The sequence below is a fragment of the Mirounga leonina genome, unplaced genomic scaffold (assembly GCF_011800145.1).
Source record: "Mirounga leonina isolate KUSES-001 unplaced genomic scaffold, KU_Mleo_1.0 Mir_127, whole genome shotgun sequence".
Classification (NCBI taxonomy): Eukaryota; Metazoa; Chordata; class Mammalia; order Carnivora; family Phocidae; genus Mirounga; species Mirounga leonina.
In genome coordinates, this window is record NW_023270316.1 from 18111624 (window position 1) to 18138435 (window position 26812).

At 35.6% G+C, this 26812-nt stretch overlaps 1 protein-coding gene and 1 non-coding gene across 2 annotated transcripts in view; one reads left to right on the forward strand and one right to left on the reverse strand.

The window, feature by feature from the left end:
- Nucleotides 1-26812, reverse strand: part of LOC118009637 (glypican-5-like) — a 176601-nt gene that overhangs the window by 22265 nt on the left and 127524 nt on the right. The window lies entirely within an intron of this gene.
- Nucleotides 16611-16717, forward strand: LOC118009759. The gene has a single exon (XR_004679026.1). It is a non-coding gene; the product is annotated as a U6 spliceosomal RNA (small nuclear RNA).

A 26812-nucleotide genomic window follows, 5' to 3' on the forward strand; every position in this document is an offset into this window, starting at 1 on the left:
ATATAGAATTTAGTAATCTGATCAGAATATTATCTGCCATAACCATTTGAATACACCTGAGCTCAGAATCTTACTCTTTTAAGAGTGTACAACAATGCTTTTTTTCTTGGAACAGGCCCTGGCCCAGCTGCGACATTATTTTAGTAAGATGCTTACCATGGAAACATGAACTATTCTAATGTTTTTCTCTCAAAAGACCCAACCAAAAATTAACTATGTTTTAATACTACTTATCAATATACTAAAGAAAGCTAATGTACATCCCACTTCGTTACCAGGTCTTGCTGAATTACACATATGTCTGAATCCATATTACCTGGGTCAATTTAATTCATTGTATACGGTATATAAATGAGTCCCAATACTATTTTTTTTTTACATACTGGACCACAAAAGTCAAAATTATGAACATTATAAATAAACAACTAAAACTGGCAAAATATTTTGCAAGCAGACAAAAACACAATCTTTCACCAACATTTATCTAAACAAGGGTCTAGTAAATCATGTTGTATGTAATAGGGTGACTTCACAGGTGGTTAAATTGCAAATTACTATCTTCCCAAAATGACAATTTAGATTCATCAGTCACAATCCTAGGAATGAAGGAGAGGTTCAGTATGTTATGGGAATAGCTAGAAGGAATGGTATATGCCATGTGAGAGGTTAGGGATAACATGGGTAATAAACACTGAACATATGGAGAAGTCCATCCGGACTAAGACACTTGGGGAAAAATTTAAAAAGTTATTGCTTGTGTTAGCCCTTGAAGTATTACGGGAAGAACAGGTCTTAGATGGTATAGTTAATGTAAACTCCAGAGCAAAGGATGACATCCCAGCCAGAGAAATGGCAAAGGCATATGAGTAACACACACAGGGAAGAATAGCTAGGTTTCTAATTACAAAGAGTACAAATAGGGAAAAGTAAGAGATAGGAGGCCATGCCCTGAACATTCCATACTCTCTCCATTTAAGACTCTCCTCTGAGTAATCTGTTTGTTCAAACAGAAGTCATAGTAAAGTGGCCTCAGAGAATTTCCAGCAAGCATTTTCATATTATGTTTAATGTAATATTTCTTCCCTCTATTTGAGCAGAGTATCACAGCTACTCGCATAAACCCTGTGGATTTTCTACAGCAATGGAAGCTCTTTGAAAAGATGAAAGGAGGTTCCACTGTTGAGAATATGGCCAGATACAAGAAGTTTTAATGAATATCCAATTCCTCCCCAAATTTTGCACACCCAGTGACTAATTTATACAAGTGGATCAAACAATTACTAGCTAGATCCTTCCAATTAAATGATGCAACTTTTTTATATTGATAATATCAATAGCATGTGACAAAAATAATGATATTAATAAATCTTTTTTTTTAATTTTTAAAACAACCTTAAACCTGCTTCTTAAGGCAGAAATAAAGGGGTATAGAGTTAGGTATTCCAGTATACATTAGGGATTTGGCAATATATACCAATAACTATTAGTAGAAGGAAATCAATTACACAAATCTATTGATATGTAATAATATTTCTTACTTAAGAGGAATTAAGCAAACTATAAATATTAAGCTTCTCTTAACTCCTCTGTAGCACTATTATATTTTTCTTCCAAATATTTCAAGCAGATTGCATATGTGGCTCCTTTATTAATGTGTTTATTATTAATAATGATGAATACTATGAATACATAAATGGACAAATCCATGTTTATGATTCAGGCATTGTTTTAAGTACTTTCATTGGAGTTTGTCAATTTATCTACATGATAATCATTTGTTGTGGCCATGAGCATGTGCCTCTGGACCTCAAAGTACAACAAGTTTAATTGACTAAGAGTACCTGCTGTTTTGCTCTGAAATCTATTTCTGCACCTGTCCCCAACCAATGACTGTGTTCAGCAGGGATATTAATGCAGAGCCATCACAGGAAGACAGAGGGTTCCTCTGATAGCTAAGTTTGTCTCAGGAATCCCTGAAACCCTTGCTAACCTTTCCTTGGGCTGCACATCATGCTTGATACTTCCACTCAAACTTCTTACCCCTTCCCTGCACTCTGGGTCACGCGTGCTTCATGACTAACAGCTTTTCCAGCCTTACTCAGTTTCCACCCCATTTGTTTGGATAGGCATCTCCCTTAATAAAACCCTCTTGTGTTTAATCCCTTTTTCGCATCTGCTTCTTGGAGAATCCAGATTAATACATCATATAATATTTATATTATAAGGATTCCCACTCTACAGGTTGGGGATCTAGGATGTGAATTTGTTCAGTACCTTTCCTAATGCAACAGTTTGTTAAGTATGCAGCAAGGGTATGAATCCAGGGAACATGAGCTCCAAAATATAATCGCTCAATAATTATTAATGAAAACTCCTGAAACCAACTAATATAAACTAGAGATACAATTAGTTTTGGGCAAAGTGTTTTTCTTCTTTTTGTAATCCTTTCTTTTTTTCTGTAACTACAGCATTTTCAAATGTTTTACTACTCATAATTAGAAAAGGATGTACTATTTTCTTCAAAGATCGCAGTGAACAGTTGTATATTACCAGCTAAAGAGGGAAGTTATGCTTGCTGGAGGGGTGAAAAGAAACTAATAGAGTGCAAGTTTGCTATAAGATTTTCCTATTTCTCTAGAAACACAGTCATAATATGAGCAATGGAAATTTAGTCTCATCACTTAAATACAGTAAAACCTTACACAATACAGGTTTGAACTCTCTGGGTCTACTTATACATGGATTTTTTTTTCAATAAATACAGTACTATAAATGTATTTTCTCTTTCTAGTTATTTTCTTAATAACATTTTATTTATTTTCTCTACTTAACTTTATTCTAAGAATATAGTATGTAATACATATAACACACAAAATACGTGCTAATCGACTGTTATCGGTAAGACTTCTGGTCAGCAGTAGGCTGTTTGTAGTTTCAGGAGAGTCAAAAGTCATACGTTGATTTTTGACTATGCCCCTAACCCCCACATCCTTCAAGGGTCAGTTGTAAACTATTACTTTGGTTGCATCTTGGTTTATGTACAGACCATGAACTTACTTTCAAGATGCGGGAATGTCACGCCATATTAATCTGAAGAATTTCACATTTTTATTCTTAACTATCACAGTTGATAACACAGATAAATTTTATCACAATTACAACTGACCAAGAATCTCATTCCAAACTAGTGTATTATTCAGGAGTTCAGTATCACTATTCTTACATATTATTTAAATAAGGAGAAACACTGCCACAGGGCATTTAAGATACTTCAAGTGAAATATAAGTTTTTGTTTTTTTTTTTTAAGATTTTATTTATTTATTTGACAGAGAGAGACACAGCGAGAGAGGGAACACAAGCAGGGGGAGTGGGAGAGGGAGAAGCAGGCTTCCCGCCGAGCAGGGAGCCGGATGCGGGGCTCCATCCCAGGACCCTGGGATCATGACCTGAGCCGAAGGCAGATGCTTAACGACTGAGCCACCCGGGTGCCCCAGAAATATAAGTTTTAAAAATAAGTTTTTCTTTTCTGTTTTCATAAAGTTAAGAACTACGATGCAACAGTGGTACATACACACCAGAAGAGTTTAAATGAAAAAGACAGATGATACCAAGTGTTGGCACGGACATGGACCAGTTGGAGCCCTTTCTCTTTGTGGATGGTGTGCAAACTGATATAAACCAGTACTTGACATGTATACTAAAGCTAACAATCCCATGGTCCTGGGGATATACTCAACAATGTCTACCAAAAGACAGGTATAAGAATGCTCAGGGAAGTATTACTCAAAATAGCCCCAAATTGGACATAACCCCAATGTCCATAAGCATTAAGATGGGAAAATAAATGGGAGTATATTTATATAATAATATACTATACAGCAATGAGAATGAATGAATTATAACTACATGTAATATAAGCTAAATGCTGAAGAAGCAAGGTATAGAACATGCACTATGACCCCATCTATAAAAGTTTAACAATAAATCAATGTTCTAAATCACCATAAGCACTACTCTAGGAGATACTGTCTAGAAGGCTGATTGATTTGGGTGCTGGTTACACAAGAATTCTCATTTTGTGTAAAAAAAAAAAAAAAGATTGAATTGTACAGTTAAGATTTGAATATTTCATTGTATGCATGTATTTTCAACCCAAATAAAACACTTACATTATTAAACTCCTTCTGCTCTTTTTCTTAATATGTATACAACAAACAAATTTTCATTGAACCATGTATAAATAAAAGATCCACACTGGTATTTTTAACGTGGGCTAAATGGTTTTGTCATCACTAAATGAGTAATTTAGAATCCTGGTTTGATATAAAAACTTACTCCCTGCAGCCTTTACTTTGCATGCAAAATATATGGTTTCTTAATGAAATAAGAATTTTTCTAACAAAGACTTTTTGAGCTTCTTATTATGAAATTTTAATAAATCACTAATCATGTTTTCCTTCTAAATGTACAAGTAATGGATAAAACTTCTCAAGGATCCCTACAGAGGTTTCTTGACTTGAAAAATTGCTTGCATTTCAACTAGGAGAAGGGAATAAAACACACACCAAAAAAAAAGAGGCACATTTTTTGTTAGAGAAGTAATAGACCCACCATCTGTGCTTATTTCTTCTAAACAGGTCTGGTAATAGATGACAGCGCTTTAATAGGAATACTCACTCCCCAAGTACAACTTGCTTTTCATTAGTATGGAAAAAAAGGCAAGCACTGATATATTTACGTTCTACAAAGATGTTTTAAAATGATGATTAACAAGATTCCAATTCTCTTTGTGTTCAACATATGAAATATTAAAAAGAAGTGCTAATAAATCTACACACAGTATGTCATTAGGAAGTCATTTCTCCTGACTTTACCAACATTTCTTATTGGAAACTCATGTCATGCCCTACTAGTTGATATTAATTTCACTTTATTTAGAATGCAGTAGAATTTGTTTCAGATTCACATCAAAAGTATGGTATTTTGATGCACAGACAATTTCAGATAGAAAAAAATATCTGGGGGCGCCTGGGTGGCTCAGTTGGTTAAGCGACTGCCTTCGGCTCAGGTCATGATCCTGGAGTCCCGGGATCGAGTCCCGCATCCGGCTCCCTGCTCGGCAGGGAGCCTGCTTCTCCCTCTGACCCTCCCCCCTCTCATGTGCTCTCTCTCTCTCATTCTCTCTGTCTCAAATAAATAAATAAAATCTTAAAAAAAAAAAAAATCTGGAATCGACCCTGGAATTTATTACAAAACCCTTAAAGTGGTCTGTCTTAGAAGCCTTTGATAACTTCACTGGGACAGGATATAAGAACTTCAAAATTAATACGAAATGAGGAAAACATCTGATCAGAGGCTTTCTCTTTTTTACCATCATTACCATCTTTGTTAGAAGTTAAAGAGTGAGAACGGGGACCACGTTGGTGCTGGTGGTGATGGTAATAGTAACAGTAATACTAATGAATGGTTTGTTTGTTTGTTTGCCTATTATTTTTTTGTATGACTTGGCTAGGTGCCTGTATATTAAAATTCCTTGAATTTCCAGAGTTTTGGGTCTCCTAAATTCTAGAAGGCAAAACACTGGAGTGTCTTTGGCTCTGGCAAATATGTTGCCATCTTGGGTAAAAAGGTCTGGGAAGAACACTGTATGTATTTATTCATCAACAAACCTCTTCTTCAACAATAAATTTTCCTTCATTTCTGGGTCTCCCTTCCTAGCTCTGGCAGCAAACGTGAAAGTAAGTACCACAGGTATTTCTGTGTGTAAATTTGCCCCAAACATTTGGGTGACACTGGATACCACTACTGAGTGTGGCTCTGTGTACATGCAACTTCTATACAGCACTTCTCTTCTACAGCGAAGGTCTTAATCTTTGGAATCTCAGAACCAAAAGAAGTCATATGATTGATTTTATGTGCCAGGTTTATGCGGATAAGCTTTCATGGTAGGTAAGAGGCTTACAGGGGATTTAAAGAATGGAGACATCTGTAGAATCAATTCAGAATGATTAAACCTTTTGCGATTGCACTATCTACACTTCAATTGTGGACTCTTAAACTATTTTTAAGTTAATCTCCACTATTTATTTGGCTTTATAATTATAGATAAATAATGCCTAAATTTGAGATCTAGGTTTCTGAACTTAAATAATGAAGTCAAAATAAAGAGAAGTAATAGAGACCTTGTTACAGTGTTTATTATTATTTATAGATAACTAATTTCCTGCTGCAGGTATTGTATTTGTGATATCTTATGGATAACACTCATTAACATTATTTTAATAAGGCAAGGTCATTCTTCGTTTAGTAGCCAACAGAGAATGTTTAGATCCCTACAATAAATAAAATATGAACATGTTCAGAAAGAGTTAAAAAACAGGACCTAATTAAAGATAGGCTATTAATCAATCTTCACCCTAACTCTTTGATTGGCCGGGCATGTATTGGTGCTTGTCAGTTTAGCCAGGTGAATCAGAAATAATCTGTTTCAAGATATTTTGTAAGATAAGCAGCTGGGTGAACCTGAAAAATGATATTTCCACATGAAAAACTAGTGACTATAAAAATCAGTGGTGTTTAGGAGGCTCTCATTTCAACAAACGTTGACTACCTAATAAAAATTGCATTAAAAGTAAACTTACCCCTATGTAAAAAAAATAGTACATTCCTTAAATTATTTCATTTCTCCTAACCCTTCCTTAATCTTACCAAGAAACAATAAATACCTTAAGTATAGCGAAAGCTCTGTTTTTATAGTTTTAAGTTTTTGAATTAAAAATTCAAAGCAGGGGCACCTGGGCGGTTCAGTGGGCTAAGCACCTGACTTTTTTTTTTAAAGATTTTACTTTTTTATTTGAGAGAGAGATCGAGAGAGGAAGAGGGAGATATCAGAGCAGGGGGGAAGGGCAGAGGCAGCAGACTCCCTGCTGAGCAAGTTGCCCAATGCGGGGCTCAATCCCAGGACCCTGAAATCATGACCTGAGCAGAAGGCAGACGCTTAACCGACTAAGCCACCCAGGAGCCCTAAGCATCTGACTTTTGATCGCAGCTCAGGTCTTGATCTCAGGGTTATGAGTTCAAGCCCCATGACGGGCTCCACACTGGTCATGGAGTCTACTTAAAAAATAAACAAAATAAAATAAATTAAAAATTAAAAATTAAAATTCAAAGCAAATAATAATAACGGTTTGTTTTATAAATAATTACTCTCAATTTCTTCAAAGTAACTGTCGAATTTAAAATGAACAGTTCTGCGGCGCCTGGGTGGCTCAGTCAGTTAAGTGTTGCCTTTGGGTCAGGTCATGATCTCAGGGTCCTAGGATTGAGCCCCGCATTGGGCTCTCTGCTCAGCAGGAGTCTGCTTCTCCCTCTTCCTTTGCCCCTCCCCACCGCTCATGTGCTCAGGCTTGCTCTCTCTCTCTGCTCTCTCTCTTTCAAATCAATAAATAAAATCTCTAAAATAAAATAAAATGATCAGTTCTAGCTATCATCAATTGCACATACTGTTATATGAGTTATGAAATGCTATACTAACATCTATTTTCCAAGCACACATTCAAAATTAAATTCTTCTTAGTAAGATATGGGCTCTCTTTCATGGATTTATGATAATTGCTAATTATCATTTTGCACTGATTTTCTGTCTCACTTCACTATTTGATATCATTATGTGAAAGTAAAATATTATTTAAGGGATAACTATTATCTGAATACTAATAAATACTATTTGGATCCAAAAAGCACTCAAAATTATTTGGGGTATAACTTTCATTTAACAACCTTTGATTAGACATTACCAAATCCTAAAGGTTCCCAGCATCTTAGACAGTTTTGTTTTATATGTAATTGATGACAACATTAATTAAATTGCAAATATAAAACTACCAACTGCATCATAAATACTTTAAAATTAGGGTCAAGGTACAATAATTCTAAGACTACCAACATACCATCCAAATGAAACTGCTAGGTAATTCTTACCAATAGGTAGCATAATAAAACCAGAGAGAAAGAACCTCTGAATTTCAGAGTGTACTGGTTTCCTAGGGCCACCATCTTCAACCCACTACACAGAGTAATGTAAAGAAATTGGAAGCCACTTGTGTGATACCAAATTTCCCCTTGAACATCAAATAATCAATAGACTTTACATATAAACCTCTTTCCTTGAGGTCATGATCCATTGTCCTCTAGGGAAATTTTATTTACTATAAAATAATATTTCTATTTCACAAACACATCTCTTAATTATAGCTTGGGTTTTCTCATCGTAACTCAGTCGCCCTTAAGGAAAATATTTTGATCAGCTTTGGAAATTTTCAGTCCATAGTATCTAGCACTTCCTATATTTTAAATGACTTTCATCATACTAGCAAAAGTAAACAATGCTATTGATCATTTCTTGTGTTCTAAATTCATACAAACAGGAAATATATCTTAAAATGTGATTTGTTCTCCTCTAAAGCAGTGGCCCAACCACCTGCTCTGAATGTCAAAGTTCCCTGAAAGCTACCATGGGCTAGTTTATTATGAAGGTGTTGACAGCTGATGCTCTGGGGACCCATATAGGCACAAAGAATAAATTTTATTCACGCTTAATGCTAATGTTGTAACAAGACTGTGACAATATTCAAATGCAACTAATTTCATTAAATTAGCTACACTCATGAAGCTAAACTTGTTGTTTGAATCTATATAAATGCCTCAAAAGAAATATTTAAGCTCTCCTCTTTTCTCTTTATTTTTTGTTGATGCTTAAGAGCGAAAAGATATTTTAACTGAGATCTTCTGTTTTTGGTTTTGGTGGGGTTTTTTTGTTTTTTTTTTTTAGCTCTCATGTCTTATCACTGTAAGACTGTGAGAGTCCTTAGCAAGTTGCTGAATCTAGCACTCTGCTTTCAAAGAGAAATACCCACCTGCACCAGGAATATAGTACTTGGCATTCATCTCTTGGCCTGTAGTCTAATAGATTTGTTGTCTGTCTTCAGTGACAGTAACATAAATTTAAAGCTGGGAAGGACCTTAGAAGTCATCTAGTCCAACTGAACCATGTTTTAAAACAAATGAAGAGGTATATTTATTTCATCATTTTGCACCCATGTACTGTATATTTCCAGAAAAGCCTTTGAGACAGCTTAAAATAATAAAAGGCGCACACACTATAAAGCAAGGGCACAATGACAGAATAATGAAGGGAGGCAGATGACAATTATATAAGAAGACCCAGGAAAGAGACACTGCACTGCAGTCTAAAACTCAGCCCTGAGCCTCTTGGTGGTGAAGGTCAAAAGGAAGCTTACGATTCAAATAGGTTTCAATTAGCTAATGAAAGTAGTATCTGCAAATGTCAGCAGCTGGGTATCTCTAAACTCTCAAGCACAGCACTGGAGTCTTTAAGGAACAGACGATGAGCAATACAACCACAACTATCTTCAGCAATTTCAAAAACGTCAAAGGTGTTAAGTACACATGATTCTTTTTTCTATGAATCTTTGTTAAGAGTTACCTGTGTGATGTTATATTTTAGTTCTGAGTAGGCATTTCTACTGGGACTTGGTTATCTGACTTGGTGAAAAATGTAGCCTTGGAGAACTTAGAAGAGCAGGTGGCTAATATTTCCCTGAATTTATTTTTGTTTTTAATTGACATTTATATCACCACTCACAAAGAATATATTCTCTGGATAATGTATTGAAGCACCATTGACAAAGAATCTCAAGGTCAGAGTGACTTGAGATAAATCACAAAGCAGAGGTTTGGTCTGGAGAACTTCACGGCCTCCACTATCCTACATGGCAAATAGGAACAGGACAAGCAATTTACTAACAAATGAAGACCAGTGAGAGGAGAAGGGTAGGTGTAATGATGAGACACATTTTTTTTTTTAAAGATTTTATTTATTTATTTGAGAGAGAGAGAATGAGAGACAGAAAGCATGAGAGGGAGGAGGGTCAGAGGGAGAAGCAAACTCCCTGCCGAGCAGGGAGCCCGATGCGGGACTCGATCCCGGGACTCCAGGATCATGACCTGAGCCGAAGGCAGTCGCTTAACCAACTGAGCCACCCAGGCGCCCCGATGAGACACATTTTAATTGGATAGGCAGTTAAATTTTCTTAATAGATTCATTCATCCTACATCTAATGGGATCATTTTCTTTTTTCCTTCCCTCACTTTTGAAAAAAAACCTGTTTTGTCGTTTTATAAAAGAAATGACTTCGTAGATTTAATTTCCAAAGTTTAAAGCAGGCCCATCATCAGTGCTCTGGGAACTGGAGAGTCTTGACATGTGGTCTATGTACTTTTGGAATGGCGATGGGAGCCTGGCAAGGGAGTCAAAAACTGCATTTTGTAGCTCTTATTATGAACACCTCTCTGTCTGCTCTTATCTTAGGCATGATCAAACAAATCACACAGGAATTAGGAAAAGCCAGGCATAATAACAAGAACTAAAAGGATAAAAATGTTTATTTATTTTTATTTGTAACAGCAAAAAGCTGGAGTTCTGGGCCCATGGAAGATATGTGAAGTTTTAAAGATTTGTAAATAGGCATTCTTCACAAAAATAATCCTGTGGTAAATAGTATTTAGAAAGCAATCAGAATTTGAGCATAACACATCAGTTTTAATATCCAGTTTCAATCTCGTCTCCAATTCCAACTTGAGGTTCTGTCTAACCATCCCATTTTGTGGTCTGTTGCATCTCAAAACACAAATTGATAGGCTTCAAATCATAGTTGTTATGAAGAGCAAGAAGGAGAGGAAGGTGGGGAAATAACTGAGCTTTTTGCCCATACCTCATCTTAACTAGACCATAGCTAAAATCCTGCTATCACAGGGTCCCGAGAAAATGATCCACTTGCATAACAGAATTTAATGTGTCCACTTGGATATAGGAGAAAATTTCTTCTCCAGCTATTTCTTGGCAAACTCAGTTGTATTGTGCAGAAAACAGCTAGACTTGGTTCTGTAGACAGAACTATATGTGCCCAGGGACTTTTAGATTCCTAACAGTTGTGTATACCACAGAAACACATTTGGCTGACTCAGTATATGAAAAATACACATACACAGAATGTAGGACATTTCTCATAGCCTCCGGAGTTCAAATAGAACAGGTATTTCTGGCCCAAATGGCTGAGAGATTACACAGCTTTGGGCAAATCTGGCCAATCCCTCCCTTACTCTCTATACTTCCTTCTTATCCTTTTTCAGTCACTTAAATGATTTCTGCCACACCTCGCATGGTTTCCCACTCCATCCTGCCTGCCTGAAAAGTTCTATCCTTTTAGACCCTTCCCTCAGTCAGGTGCAGTAAACATTAAAAATATTTTTTATTAATGATTAAGGATTTTGAGATCACCCTGGATTATCTGGGTGAGCCCCAAATGCAGTCACCTGCATATCCATAAGTGGCAGCTAGAGGGAGATTTCATTTTTACAGAAGGAAAAGAAGATGACAGTGGGATCACAAGTCAGGGATCAGAGTGATGTTGCCACAAACCTAGAAATGCCAGAAGGTGGAAGAGGCCAGGGCTGGACTCTCCCTAGAGCCATTAGAGGGAGCTTGGCCTGACAATTCGATTTTGGCCCAGGGATAGGAATTTCAGACTTCTGACCTCCAGAACTATTAGAGAATACGTTTTTGTGGTTTTAAGTGTCTCAGTGGTAATTTGTTACAACAGTCACAGGATACTAATACAACCACCAACCAGGGTATCCCTCCTACGTTATTTGCTCTCACTTCAACTAGAGCTTGCTAACACCTAGTTTTCAGGGATGCATGCATCATTACTGTAATTAAGTAATCAATTCACAGTGATATGTTTCAAGTCTGTAACTCCCTTCTCCACTGTAAATTCTTGAGGTCAAGGAGCATGTCTGTCTTAACCATCCTCTAGTTCCTGGGCTTGGCCACTTGTTTGGAATATGAGAACTCAATACATATTTGTTATCTGAGTGAATGTATGACAGATACAAAGGTAAACTAAAAAATCAATTTCAGGCAACAGTTTGTCTTTTCCAGAATTGGTCCTTATAAAAATGTTATGAGTCATGTCTATACATTCCTGAATTTGGTAACAAATGCCATGAATGTGTAAGTTCATTTTAATGCTGATTTGATCCAGCTTCTGGTAGTCTATCATGGAGTCCCATCCAAGTTCCCATTAGTGGAGAGAAAAGAAAGAAATTAGGAAAACAGAACAAACAGTATAAACAACACCGAATGCTAAAACTGACACTCAATATGTAGACTATAAGAACAACTAAGTTAAATCATTCTCTCCATATTTTATTTCATGAGACAGAATTTCCTCCTTATAAAAATCATGTAAGACAGTATTTGGCTCCCCATGGCCTATTCTCTGAGTCACTCCTGCAGCATCCCAGAGGACGTTCCTCTCCTGTCCCAGTCTTGCTTCCTGAGGGGCCGGACACTGGCCACTCCCACATGACTCATAATGCGTAGCCTCCCTTAAGAGACTGCAGTTACAATAAAAGGACAAGATGCATCAGAGGCCTTCCGGGCCTGGGAGTGGGGTTCCCTCAAGAAAAGCCTTGTCAGGGCCGGGGAGGCAGCCGAGCAGAATGGGTGCTAGAAGCAGTTGATAACCTGAGTGATCAGAGCTTAATCACATAGGTTTCCCAGCATCCTTCTCTCCCTCTGCTGCTTCCCACCGCACCCCCCACAAGCATGAACTCAGCCTCTTTTTCTTTTCCCTTCCCTTCCCCATGTTACACGTTGCTATTTATTAGTACAACGGGATCTGAATGAAGTTTAGGGAACAATGGAGAGAGATTACAATGTAAAACAGGGAACTACCAATAAACAAGTGACCTCCACTATATCAATAGGCTATTTCAATTTAATGTCCAAATAAAATACAGCCCTCCTTTAGAATTCTGGCCCAGAAAGCAATAACATGTATAATCTATAAATAGTGCTCATCCTTGCCACACACCTGTCCCCCACTATATGTGCATGCTGAGCATGATAACATGTCTGGTACCTTGAACCACATAAGATAAAATAGGTATCCACTGTAACCTAGTTACGCTATTCCAATAAAGGCTTGCTGGCCACTGAGAGGGATTGTGTCTATCAATCTGCTCTCCAGTTTAGATCAAAAAGGAGCTCAGCCATCATCTGGAAGGTAAATAAATGAGAAAATGGTTATTACTTTTTGATATCACACCCTAATTTTGGATAAACATCACTACCTTCTAAATAAAGTGAGTGGGGAAAATAAACACACACACATATACACAAATAAAAATCATGCTGTAAAAACGGCGAGGGAACATCATGTTCCTATCATGAAGACTCAGGGGCAAAGAGTATCTCTTAAAAAGATTTGACTAGGGAACCAGAAGAAATATTTAGAAAATTGCTTTAAAGTACTTAGACTAGGAAGAATATGTAGAAAGGCAAGTCATTTATGAAACAGAATGTGGAAGTTACAATGACAAAATGGGAGATGCCTGAGATTAGGAGGCTTAGAGGAAAAATAAATGTAGTAGCAGAATTTCCAACCACAAAGGAATCCAGGGACAAGCAAACTGATACACTGAACAGTTCAAGTGGTAATTGAATCGGAGCCCGGGGCGGGGGTGGGGTGGAAAGAGAGATAAAACAATGACAGAAAAGATGGTAGATGCGAATGCCAGAGACTGGGGTTTCAACTCAAAAATAATTTGTTTACCTCAGAAAGAAACAAGAGCCACTTGATCTAAAACAATAACCATGAACTATGAAGACTAAAATGCTAACCAGATTGTAGAGACAGTGGTGGGAAAACAGTGAAGTGTTATCCATATTTAGACAGAAACTAGTCAAACTCCAGAAATTTAAAAAAAAATCCAACTTACATATAGACAGTAAAACAACAGCAGTAGCAACAACAACAACAACACAGTCCTTTAAAAATAAATTATGTCAGGCTTGCTTTAGACCTTTCTTTTGCCGTATTAACATACCAGAAGACATGGAGCTTTTAAGAGAATAAGAATATGACCAAGAATATTACACCCATCAGGTTGTCTTTCTCAAGGTTGAATGAGAAGTATTCTGTATAAAAAACTGATTTGCTTTTCCAATAATAATTTACTCAAGGACCTATGGGTACATATTAGGGAAAATAGTAAAAACAAAGTCTTCAAAAATTAGGAAGTTATAAATCCAAAATCCTGAGACAATTGACTCAATTAAGCATAGGGCTAATTTTACATATTTTATAATTGTTTGCCACAGTAATATTCCTAAAGTATAATTGCAAGAGAAAATAACATATTGAATTAATATAATTATATTACACATTGCAAGTTACAATATTAGATATTGAGAATTTTTAGGGGCAAAGAGAAGGAAAAGCATTCTACATCCCTTATCTAACACTGTGAGCTCAAGAGATAGCACAAAAAATTCTTTTAGGCTCTATGCAAGGAATCCAGATTTAGACCACAGGTGACCTCTTCGAACATGACCATTCTAGTCTAGTCCATGGCTATCCCCTCATCTGATTATTACAAAAACCTCCTGACTGGTCTCTCCCAGCTTCTGCCATTGATCCCCTTCAACTATTCTTAGCATAAGGACAGAGGGATGTTATTAAAAATAACCCAGATCACGCTACTTCTTTGTTTAAAACCTTTCTAGGGATGCCATCCGAGTTAGAGGAAAAGCCAAAGTCTTTACAGTGGTCTACAAGGCTGTTTCTCCATAATCTGCCTCCTCTCCTTTATGCTTCTGGCATCATCTACTGATGCTCTCTCTTTCCCTCATTATCCTCCAACCACTCTGGTTTCAATGATGATATTCTCAGAATAAGGCCACGTGCTTCTGATTCAGGGTTTTGGTACAAGCTAGGTTCTCTCTGGAATGCTCTTTTCTCAGCAGAGCATGGTCCTCCTCATCTCTTTCAAGTCTCTCCTCAAATGCCTTGCACCTGATATGTAATTGCCATGTCTGGCAGTTTTAAACATGGCCTCAAAATAGGTTGACATCAAGTGATGGATCCCTTGAACCTGAGCATGCTTGTGACTGCTACAACAGACTCCGGCAAGTAATTTTGTGTGACTTCTACTGCTAAACTAAAAGCCCACAGAGCTTCCCCCTGGTTCCCTCAGAACGCTCAATCCATGGGAGCCCAGCTACCGTATAAGAAGTTCCACTACCTTGATACCAGTATGATAGCAAAGTCATGTGCGACTCTCCAATGAAGAGTGCCTCCCAGCTGAGCCCATCTGTCTAGCCACTCTCACTGATTTACAAGACATAGGAAAAAGCCCCTTGGACCCTCCAGTTTATTTGCCAGTTGAGTAGCACTGAGTAACCCTCACCACATAAAAGAAGAAGAATCGCTCAGATGAATCCTGCCAGAATATTCCTAACCTACAGTATTCACGAGATATAATAAGATGATTGTTGTTTTAAGTTATTAAATTGTGGGGTAGTTTCTTAGTAGCAATAGTAACCATAACACCACCCTATCTCTACTGCCATCAATCTCTACACTCCTTTCTTGATTTATTTTTTTTTGTAGTAACATTTTAAAACAGAACAAGTAATTAACTTGTTTATTTTGTGATGACCTCTATTACAGAGAGATATTTGTATGTTTTATTCACTGATACATAAAAACCTACCTATAAATAGCTATAAATATGTGTTGAATGCTGAATGACTAATATTAAATGGTAATAAGGGTTACATATGTAAGTTTTTAATGTTAAAAAATATAAAGTCAAAAACATATTCCAAGAAGGAGGAAACAAACACACAGAATGCTGTCTACAAAGCATAAATGAGTTCAGAGAAGAAAATACAAACAGTACGGCAAACAGACATAAATTCTACTACTTACTATTAAAAACAGACTTCAGATTGAATTTATAAAAATAAATAAATGAATAAATAATATAAATATATAGTATATATTTATTCTATATATTCTATATAGAATATAAATAAATAAATAAAACTCTATTTTATTTCCAGGAAATGTTAAAATTTTTCCTGGAAGTTTAACAATATAAAATACCTAGATTAATATATAGATTAATATGGAAAACAAAAATAAAAAATTTTGAGTAGCAACATTGATTTCAGGCAAAGTAGAATTTAAGGGGAAAGATTTTACATGGAAAATAATTAAAGTACTTAATGATATAAGGCAAAATAGTCAATGAATATATAGCAATGGTAATCTTTAATCAGTAAGTTGCATATCAAACATTTATAAAGCAAAATGTATTCAAGATACATGAATACGTAATTAAGTTATAATTAGAAGAGATTTAATTGAGGTAGAATTAGTATGGTTCTCAGTTATGACTGATTAAATAGATAAAAGTTTAAAGGATATAATTTTAGCATTATAATATATATTTTTAACACATATATATAAAATTTGTGTACCACAAAAAATATTTTTCTTTCAAGTCTCTCTTGAAAATGAAAATGAGATTATATTTAAGATTATAAAGGAAGTTGCAATATATTTTTAAACATTACCTACTTAAAACTCAAAAAAAACCTAAAAATTAAGGGAAGGTTGAAACAAGACAACCACCACCACCACTCTCATATAATATTTAAAAATAGATATGTTGAGTGCTCGCTTCGGCAGCACATATACTAAAATTGGAACGATACAGAGAAGATTAGCATGGCCCCTGTACAAGGATGACATGCAAATTCATGAAGCATTCCATAATTTTAAGAAGTGGTATATATATACAATGGAATATTATGCAGCCATCAAAAGGAATGAAATCTTGCCATTTGCAACAATGTGGATGGAACTGGAGGGTATTATGCTGAGCGAAATACGTCAATCAGAGAAAGACATGTATCATATGACCTCACTGATATGAGGAATTCTTAATCTCAGGAAACAAACTGAGGGTAGCTGGAGTGGTGGGGGTGGGAGGGATGGGGTGGCTGGGTGATAGACATTGGGGAGGGTATGTGCTATGGTGAGCGCTGTGAATTGTGTAAGACTGTTGAATCACAGACCTGTACCTCTGAAACAAATAATACATTATATGTTTAAAAAAAAGAAGAAGATAGCAGGAGAGGAAGAATGAAGTGGGGGGAACGGAGGGGGAGACGAACCATGAGAGACCATGGACTCTGAGAAACAAACTGAGGGTTCTGGGGGGGGGGGTGGGTTAGCCCGGTGATGGTTATTAAAGAGGGCACGTTCTGCATGGAGCACTGGGTGTTATGGGCAAACAATGAATCATGGAACACTACATCAAAATCTAATGATGTAATATATGGTGATTAACATAACATAATAATAAATAAATAAATAAATAAATAAATAAAATGAGATAATCACAAAAAAATAAAAATAAAAATAGGTATGTTGGGATTAGTCCTTTGTTAAAAGAAAGAAACCCAGCCAATTACTAGGGAGATAATCCCATATTTCATTCAAAATGCATAGCTATATTTGGGGTGCCTGGGTGGCTCAGTTGTTGAGCATCTGCCTTTGGCTCAGGTCATGATCCCAGGGTCTTGGGATCAAGCCCCGCATCGGGCTCCTTGCTCAGCAGGAAGCCTGCTTCTCCCTCTCCCACTCCCCCTGCTTGTATTGCCTCTCTCCCTGTCTCTCTCCCTGTCAAATAAATAAATAAAATCTTTAAAAAAATGCATAGCTATAAATATTAAGTATTTAACTCAAAAATTTAAAATAGTAAAACAAAATATATATAAGTCAATTATAAGGAATACTAAATTAAATGTTAAATAAAAGGCAATGAATTATAAACAAATAAAGGAGAACTGATAAAGATATGAGTTCATTCTTTATCAACTAACCCATAATATACAAAAATGTGACAAAATGTACAAAAATATACAAAATTATAATACAAATTTTAAAAAATTAAAAATTTGAGTGAAAATCAAATATAGGAAATGTAGAAATTGTTTTAAACACAGTTACTTGTTTCATTTAGATGATCAGGTACTGGATATATGAATCTTATATTAACTTAAAAATGGTAAATCTGGTAAATATATGAATGTTTTTGCAAGAAAATCAAAATATTATTCAAAATAAAATCTCTATTAAAGGCTCAATAACCAGACAGGTGTATTAGTGAGTATCTTTTTTAAAAGTCTGAGTCTAAGCTATAAAATATATATAAAAGCATAGAAAAATAAGTGGTTTCTTTTCCAGTAATTTTACAAAGCAAATATAACTGTGATACCAACTCCTGAAAAAGTTAAAATAAAAAGAATGAAATATTTAAAAAGTATCTCCCATGAACATAGTTAAAATAATCTTTAAAAAAAAAATCACAAAGTGAATTATATACTTACTAAGAAATCATCCACCCTAATAATCTGAGATTCAAATTAAGGCATACAAAGGTGGTTTAATACTAAGAAATGCATATTCATGCAATGTAACATAACAATAAGCCTCTTTATTTACTTTATGTTGTGCATTTACTTAATAAGTATAATGCACATGACTAATAACATTTAATTAAATATTAAAGGATATTTCCTGGGGTGCCTGGGTGGCTTAGTTGGTTAAGAGTCCACCTTCGGCTCAGGTCATGAACCTGGAGTCCTGGGATCGGGCCTCATGTTGGGCTCCCTGCTCTGCAGGGAGTCTGCTTCTTCCTCTGCCCCTCACCCTGCTCATGTTCTCTCTCTCTCTCTCACTCTCTCAAATAAATAAAATCTTTAAAAACAACAATAAATAAACAAATAAATAAATAAATGATATTTCCTTACCATGATTAAAATAACTATCTTAAATAGGCAATTTTATTATTATTTAGTTCTATCCAAAGCCATAAGATGAAGAAACAAGTAAATCTGTATATTAGAAAGGAGAGAATAAATGATCAGTAATAGTTTTAATAACTAATCATCTAATCATGGTAAGTTCTATGTGATCACATATGCTACATGAAAAATACAAAGGAAGTTTGTGCAACTCAACCCCAAAGATAAATCTCTACCTTTATATGAGACAACACGATTATATAGAAAAATTTTAGTCTTCATCATAAAGATTGAATCTAAGTCCCATTTTGGTCTCTCTTTCATATAGGGGAGCAAATTTTGCCATCCTAAAATAAGCCTCTTTGGCATATTGGTAATCTTAAACTGTTTATTCTTTTTTTTTAAAGATTTTATTTATTTATTTGAGAGAGAGAGTGTGTGAGAGAGAGAGAGTGCACAGGAGGGGGTAGGGCCAGAGGGAGAAGCAGACTCCCCACTGAGCAGGGAGTCCGATGCAGGACTCAATCCTGGGACGCCAGGATCATGACCGGAGCCGAAGGTAGCTGATTAACAAACTGAGCCACCCAGGTGCCCTTAAACTGGTTATTCTTAAGAAACTGCAAACACAAGAGAAAAATTGAAAACCAAGTAGATGTTACCCTTTTGAAAGAGACATTTGCATGCATAAGGGAAATCTCCATTTGTACATGCATCTCCTTTGTATCAAGAAGAGGCAGATGTCACAACCTATAAAACTCTTAGCAACGACGAAAGCATGGACTAAATCTGGGTAACAACCTTTAACTGTGCTTTTCCCAGTAACCTCCCACCTGACTTTTATGTTTAGCTGAAGATGGTATTTAAAGTGATGGCTTCTGCCATTTTGGGGAGTTATTCTGTTTTTCTGGGTCTCCCATGTATAAAGAAGGTATACATATTATTAAACTTCTGTTTGATCTTCTTCTAATAATCTGTCTCATGTCAATTTAATTCTCAGACCAGACAAAAGAACCTTAAAGTGTAGAGAAACATTTTTCCTCCCAACACTCACAATGTGGATTTGGTCACTCATTAATGATGTAGGAAAGATGTCAGGGTTTGAAGATAATAGCCAAGAAAGAATTCTTGAGACATCTTTGGTGAAAACCGGTGGTTTTATTAAAGCACAGGGACAGGACCCGTGGACAGAATTAGCTGCACTGGGGTCCATGAAGAGTGGTCCATTATGTACTTTCAAGTTTGGAGGGGGTCAGGGATAGCGTGTAAGGCTCCCAGCTAATTTTGGAAACAAGGTTTTTAGGATCCTGAAGGGGCTAGCTTTTGTTAGGAAAAGGTCATTTATTACTGTTTAGAAAACTCAGTCATGAGTTTTTCTTCAAATGTATATTGGTGGGTCATATCCTTGGAGAATGACTGCCAACATGTATCTTGGAATTTTTATGTGTTATCAAGGGAATTTTTATATGTTAAAGTAGACTTACAGAATCCCAGGGGGTCAGGCTAAGATGGCCTTTTGCCCTTAGCCAAGTGTCAACATCCAGGCTGCTGAGCTCCTACAGGAATGTCACTCTGCCTGTTTCAAGGACTTGTCAATGAATGGGCTGCAAGTAGTAAAGGAATTTAATAATTTTTCTTGTCTTTGTTTCCCAGATCAATTAACTTCATGAGCCTCAATTACCTTATGTTTTAAGCATCAGTGCTGTGTTCTAATTTTCAGGGTGGCTGTGAGTACCAAGTGTGCATTAAAATAGGTGACTGATGTCAGCCTTCTGTGACCTTCTCAAGTGTCTTCAAGGAGAAACCAGAAACAAGAAGAACTAGAAACCCACTTAAGCAGGGGCATGCAGGCAATATTTTTGAACAATCAGGTAACGATGGAAACATAATGGATGAAGATGACCTAAGGGTCTTTCATATGTTTATGTGGAAATCATTGAACCTTAATTCTTTTTTTTTTTAAAAAAAAACCTTAATTCTTACAACCAAACATATTACACCTGGTGACATACAATTACACCTCAGAGAACTGCTTACCCCTTCCCCTTTTTTCCATATAATCTATAAACTAACAAGCTCTACAAGAGTTCTTTCAGAGCAATCTGAAATACTGTCTCTTGTGCTATCGTCCTCAGTAAGACAAGGAAAAAAGCATTTACTAACCTACTCTGAGTTTGGCTTTTTTTTTTTTCAGTTGACCTAAGTGAAATTATCCTTGTATATTGCCAATAACAATGCACTTAACAAATATTAGTTAGTATAGTTTTAATCTAAAGGAGGAATACTATTCATTTTTCTATACTTCATTTTCCTCCAATCATAGCCATAAAGGAGATATACATAACTGAAGTAAAAAAGAGAAACTATTGAGAATAATATACTTCTGAAATAAAATTCATTACTCCCTACAAGCACACTATCTACAGAGAGCTCATATGATTATATAAATTGCTTTAAAAGAATCCAAAGCCCCAAATAATTCACTAGTTTAGTTAATTGTATCATGCCAATATCAACTGCGTGGGGTTTTTTTTCGTTTTTTTGTTTTAAAGATTTTTTATTTAATTATTTGACAGAGAGAGACACAGCGAGAGAGGGAACACAAGCAGAGGGAGTGGGGAGAGGGAGAAGCAGGCCTCCCGCGGAGCAGGGAGCCCGATGCGGGGCTGGAGCCCGATGCGGGGCTCGATCCCAGGACCCCAGGATCATGACCTGAGCCGAAGGCAGACGCCCAACGACTGAGCCACCCAGGTGCCCCAACTGCCTGGTTTTGATGATGCACGGCAGTTATAGAAAATATCATCATTGGGGGAAGCTGAGTAATGGATATATGGGGCTCTCTACATTTTGTTTGTAAATTCTTGTGAGTCTATAATGATTTCAAAATAAGAAGTTAAAGAAATCATGCAAACTGAACATGATTCAAGGAGAGCAAGAGTAAATTCAGAAGACGAATTAAAGAAGACACTGTTTTAGAAATAGTGAATGTAATCTTTCAAAATCTAAGAATGGAAAACAAACAGAAACCCTATCTGATGGGAAAAAAATACACATGATTAAATGAAATATAAAATTACTGAAAAATATCATACTAAATTAAGCAGTAGCAACCCCTGCAATTCCAAATCCACTGCATCTTATTTTTCCAAAATCTCAGCTCTTTTTAAAAATAAGGTACCCTCTTTAACGTCCCCGTGTAGCAGCACTGTGAGGTATTAACATTATAAAGAACCTTACTGCGTGCTAAAGCATCTACAAAAGCAAAGGTTACTATTCTTGGAAAATGCAAACCAAGGGAAGATATGATATTGCCAAGGCTAATTAGAATCAAATAGAGAGCAACGATTCCAAAAAGAGACTGAATATTTCCACTTTATGCAGGCAAAAGGGCATCCAATAAAGGACATACAATCTATTCCTCAAGAGACCAAACCTTGGAGACACAAGTCTGACATTTCCTATTTCCTTTAAAACAACACTGCAAATCTCTTGGAACCCACAGCAACACCCTTGGAGATTTGAGATTACCTGATAATTTCAGAACTGATGTTTGACATAACACTGACATGTTGAATATTTTCCTTTAGCCACAGGAGATCTCCGGCTCCAGAAATCATAAGTCAAAGAGCATACACTCAATTCATTCTTTGTTATTGAGTGGTTTGTTTTTGCTAGATAATTTATGGAAAATTAGCACAAAATGACAGCTACGATATGGTGTAGGAATACCAAGCAGATGAGAAAGTTGAATATTATTACCAACACAAGATAAGAAGAACAGTCAGCAAATAAAGGTCAAATGAAAGAATCAACCTAAGTTTCTCATAATGTCAACTCTGAAATGCAGTTTCAGCAAAAGTCTGGGCAAAGATAGCTTGGTTGCCTTTTTTCTTGCCTAAGCTATACTGTGAAATTCTCCATGGCTGAAGATATATACCATTATCAAAATCCTAACAAATATTCCTTTCTTTTAACTCAATAATTTAAATTTTACTATGGCAGGCAAAATAAAAGAAGAGTAGTCAAAATAATGAGGGCAAAGAAATTGATTATAATATTATTTTGGTGGGCAAAATTAAAAACAACAAAAGTATACATAAGTGAATTATGGCACATTCATTCTAGGGAATTATATATAGGGAAATGCTGGCTATACTATGTTAGGGGACAAAAGCAATGTTAAAACTGTTTATATAATATTATCTCTGCCATATGAAAATTATGGATATGTTTAGAAAATTAATAATAACACATTTTCAAGCATATGGTGACCATAAATTTATTCTCCATACCAGGCCATTACTGAGAGTAAAAGAGGGAGTAATAATAAAATAGCCATATTGGGAATCTCCTGGAGAACTGAACATGTATTACCCTACCATGGTCCAGGCAGGCAGGCCTTCAAGTAGTTTATATATTTAAAATCATTTAATTCCCATCAGCACATTGGAATATGGACAACACTGGTATACACGCTTTATAGATGAAGAAACTGAGGTAGGTAGACAGATAGCCAATAACTTCTCCCAGTTTGGTGAGTTGGAATTCAAGGTGAGACTATCTAGCTTTAATCACTACACAAAATGCTTGCTGGAAACCCCGGAAGGAAACACACCAAACTACTAAGGAGAAGAGACTAGTTGGGGAGAAATTTTTACACTTTTTCAAATGATTCAAAATTTTCATGTCTATGCTAATTAAAGGACATTTTCAAGAAGAAATACATCGTAAATCAATCAGTAACTTATCAGTATAAAAGAAAAATACCACATCTATTTGTTCCCCTTTCGGTATAAACTATAAAATAAGAGTGATGGTGAATTAATAAATCAGTATCTTGAAAATCATTTGTCATTTTAGTTAAATTATTTGCTGGTTTTATAAGTACAATGATCATTCATTTTCTTTCGTGTCCCAGTTGACAAATGAGTGAATACTCTGGAATTAATAATAATATCAAGCTGGGCATGTTTTCTCACACACACAAACACACACACACACACACGAAACCTACAGCAAAAATGAATTTCCAAAATCTTCCTTCCATCGGCCTTTTTTAGTTGGGGGAGGTGGGCAAGGTTCAAACCATTTTTTATTTTTTCCAACCACTTTATCAAAGTATTAATGACATGTAAACGAAGTTCATATTTAACGTATACGACTTGACAAGTTCAAGGATAAATAGACACCTGTGAAACCATCACCACCATCAAGGTCATAGACCTATCTGTGACCTCACGAAGTTTCCTCCTACTCCCTTTATTGGTGTTATTACTGTGTATGTAGTAAGAAAAATTAACATACGACCTACCTTCTTAGAAACTGTTAAGTATACAATGCAGTATTGTTAGCTATACTCACTATCCTGTATAGTCGATCTCCATAACTTATTTATTTTGCATAACTAAAACTTTGCACCTTTTGAACATCACTGCCTCATTTTCCCCCTCTCCTGAGCCCCTGGAAATCACCATCCTACGCTGTGCATCTGAGTTTAACCATTTTAGATTCCACATAGAATTGATATCATACAATATTTGATTTTGTGTGATTGCTATTTCACTTAACATAATGTCCTCCAGGTTCATCCATGTTGTTGCAAATGGCAGGATTTTCTTCTTTTTAAAGACTGAATAATATTCGATTGTGTGTATATAACATATTTTATTTATACATTCCTCTACTGTTGGACATTCAGGCTGTTCCCATATTTTGGCTAATGTGAATAATGTTGCAATGAACATGAGGGTAGAGATAACTCTTTGAGATCCTGAATTCAATTTCTTTGGATAAATACCCACAGGTGGGATTGCTGGACCATATGGTAGTTCTATTTTTAATTTTTTGAGGAAACTCCATGCTGTTTTCCATAATGGCTGAACTAATTCACTTTCCCACCAATAGCGTATCAGCATTCTTGTTCTTCCACATCCTCAACTCTTTTTTTTTCTTTTTTTAAATAATAGCCATTGCCTTTTCTTCTTGTTGACAGTTTCCTTTACCATGCAGAAATTTTTTAGTTTGAAGCAGTTCCACTTGTTGATTTTTACTTTTGTTGCCTGCATTTTGGGTGTAATAGCCAAAAAAAATCATTGCCAAGACCAACGTCAAGGAGCCTTTCCATATATTTTTTTTCTAGGAATTTTATATTTCAGGCCTACATTTAAATCTTTCATCCATTTTGAGTTGATTTTTGTGTGTGGCATAAGGTATGGGTCCAATTTCTTCTTTTGCATGTGCATATCCAGTTTCCCAGCATCATTTACTGGAGAAACTATCCTTTCTCCATTTTGTACTCTTGTCAAAGATCAGTTAATCATACGTGTATGGGTTTATTTCTGAGCTCTCTATTACATTCATTGTGCTATATATCTGTTCTTATGCCACTACCATATGGTTTTTATTACTATAGAATTGTAACATATTTTGGAATCAGAAAGTAAGAACCTTTAGCTGGAGGCATCACACTTCTTAATTCCATGGGCCTTTTTTATTAAATACTACTGAAGTACTCATCAAATACTATTTACCAGGTTTATTTTTGACTTCTATATTGAATATATGCTAACCATATCAATAAATCATCATAATAATAAATATATGCTATGGAACAGGTGATCAATAGCTATATTCCTTTTCTATAACTTTTAATCTGGATGGACACTAAGGAAGCTACAATACATATGCTATATGGTTAATGTGAGAAATAAGTCAATGTTAATAAGGTAATGTGTATATATACAATATTATATATATGCATACCTACCTGCTGATAGATATACACACACAAACACATTCTCATTCCCAAGTCATGATATTCTGAAGAGAATTTTTCAGGTTCTATGCCCATATTTCTAATAAGTAAACAAAATAAAGAAAACATAAACACATTTTTTGTTCTCATTAAAAAAAAGAAGAGAAAAAAATGTTTACTTCTCATTTCTTGTTTAGTGTGAATATCTTCCCAAATGTTTCCAAGGCTCTCATAAATTATATTTGATTTTTTTGAACATTCTTGATAACCCTGATTGTGGAAATTCTTACTGGTACTTTTACTTCAATGAGATGATCCCCCTGGCCTTTTTTCCTCCCTGTACTTGTTATCTAATCTATCATGAGGTATCTCACATCCACTTCGCCATTTCACTCCTACCCAGCTATGCTTTGGAACCACAACTGAGGAATAATAATAATAGAAATTTAGAACTAGAAGGGAGGCACCTTAACCATCATCTAGTTTAACTCTTCGATTTCTACAGAAAGAAGAAATGATTCCCAATGAGATACAATGACTCCATCCATACCTTGGCAATTTCTCTCCTTTAGTATTTTAAAAGTGTTTACATTTTCCAGGTAGATGGTCACAACCACAAATTCTCACTTCATCTTTCTACCATTATCTTGCCTTCTCTGACCTATTTATTTTCTTATCTATGATACCAGCACTTTAAAATATCCTCCTTTACCCTTTTATCCTTTCCAACAAACATGATAAGTAGGCTTCCTATTATTGACAAGGAAAAAAGTAGTTTTTGGTACTGTACCAACTGTAGAGTCATGGTAATGCATTTAGGTCTGCCTCATCCCATCGCTATATAAAGAAGAGTAGAGATATTTCCAATAACAAATCATTTAGACATGTAAAATCTAAATGAAAGTGACTGAAAAAAAAAATGAAATTGAAGACATGAGATCACACAAATACCAATGTAATGAATACATTAAATCTATTACAGACTTCAGACCTTTGGAGTCCAACCTTGTAATCTGTGACTCTGAGTCAAAAAATAAGTTAGAAGCTATACATTCATCATATGTTCTAAGTTTAAAAGATAGTATCATGCTTTATTGCTATATATTCTAACTTAAATTTGTATTTACTTCCAAATATTTGGTACATTGATCAATTTCAGTAAATCATCAAGATGGTATTCTTCTAACACATAACTGGTTAGGCAAAACACCAAAAAAAAATTTATTCAAATATGCTGATAGCTATTAGCTTACCATAAATATTATGGATAATAAATTTCTAAACTCTTAATGCAAGCACATTAATTGCATCT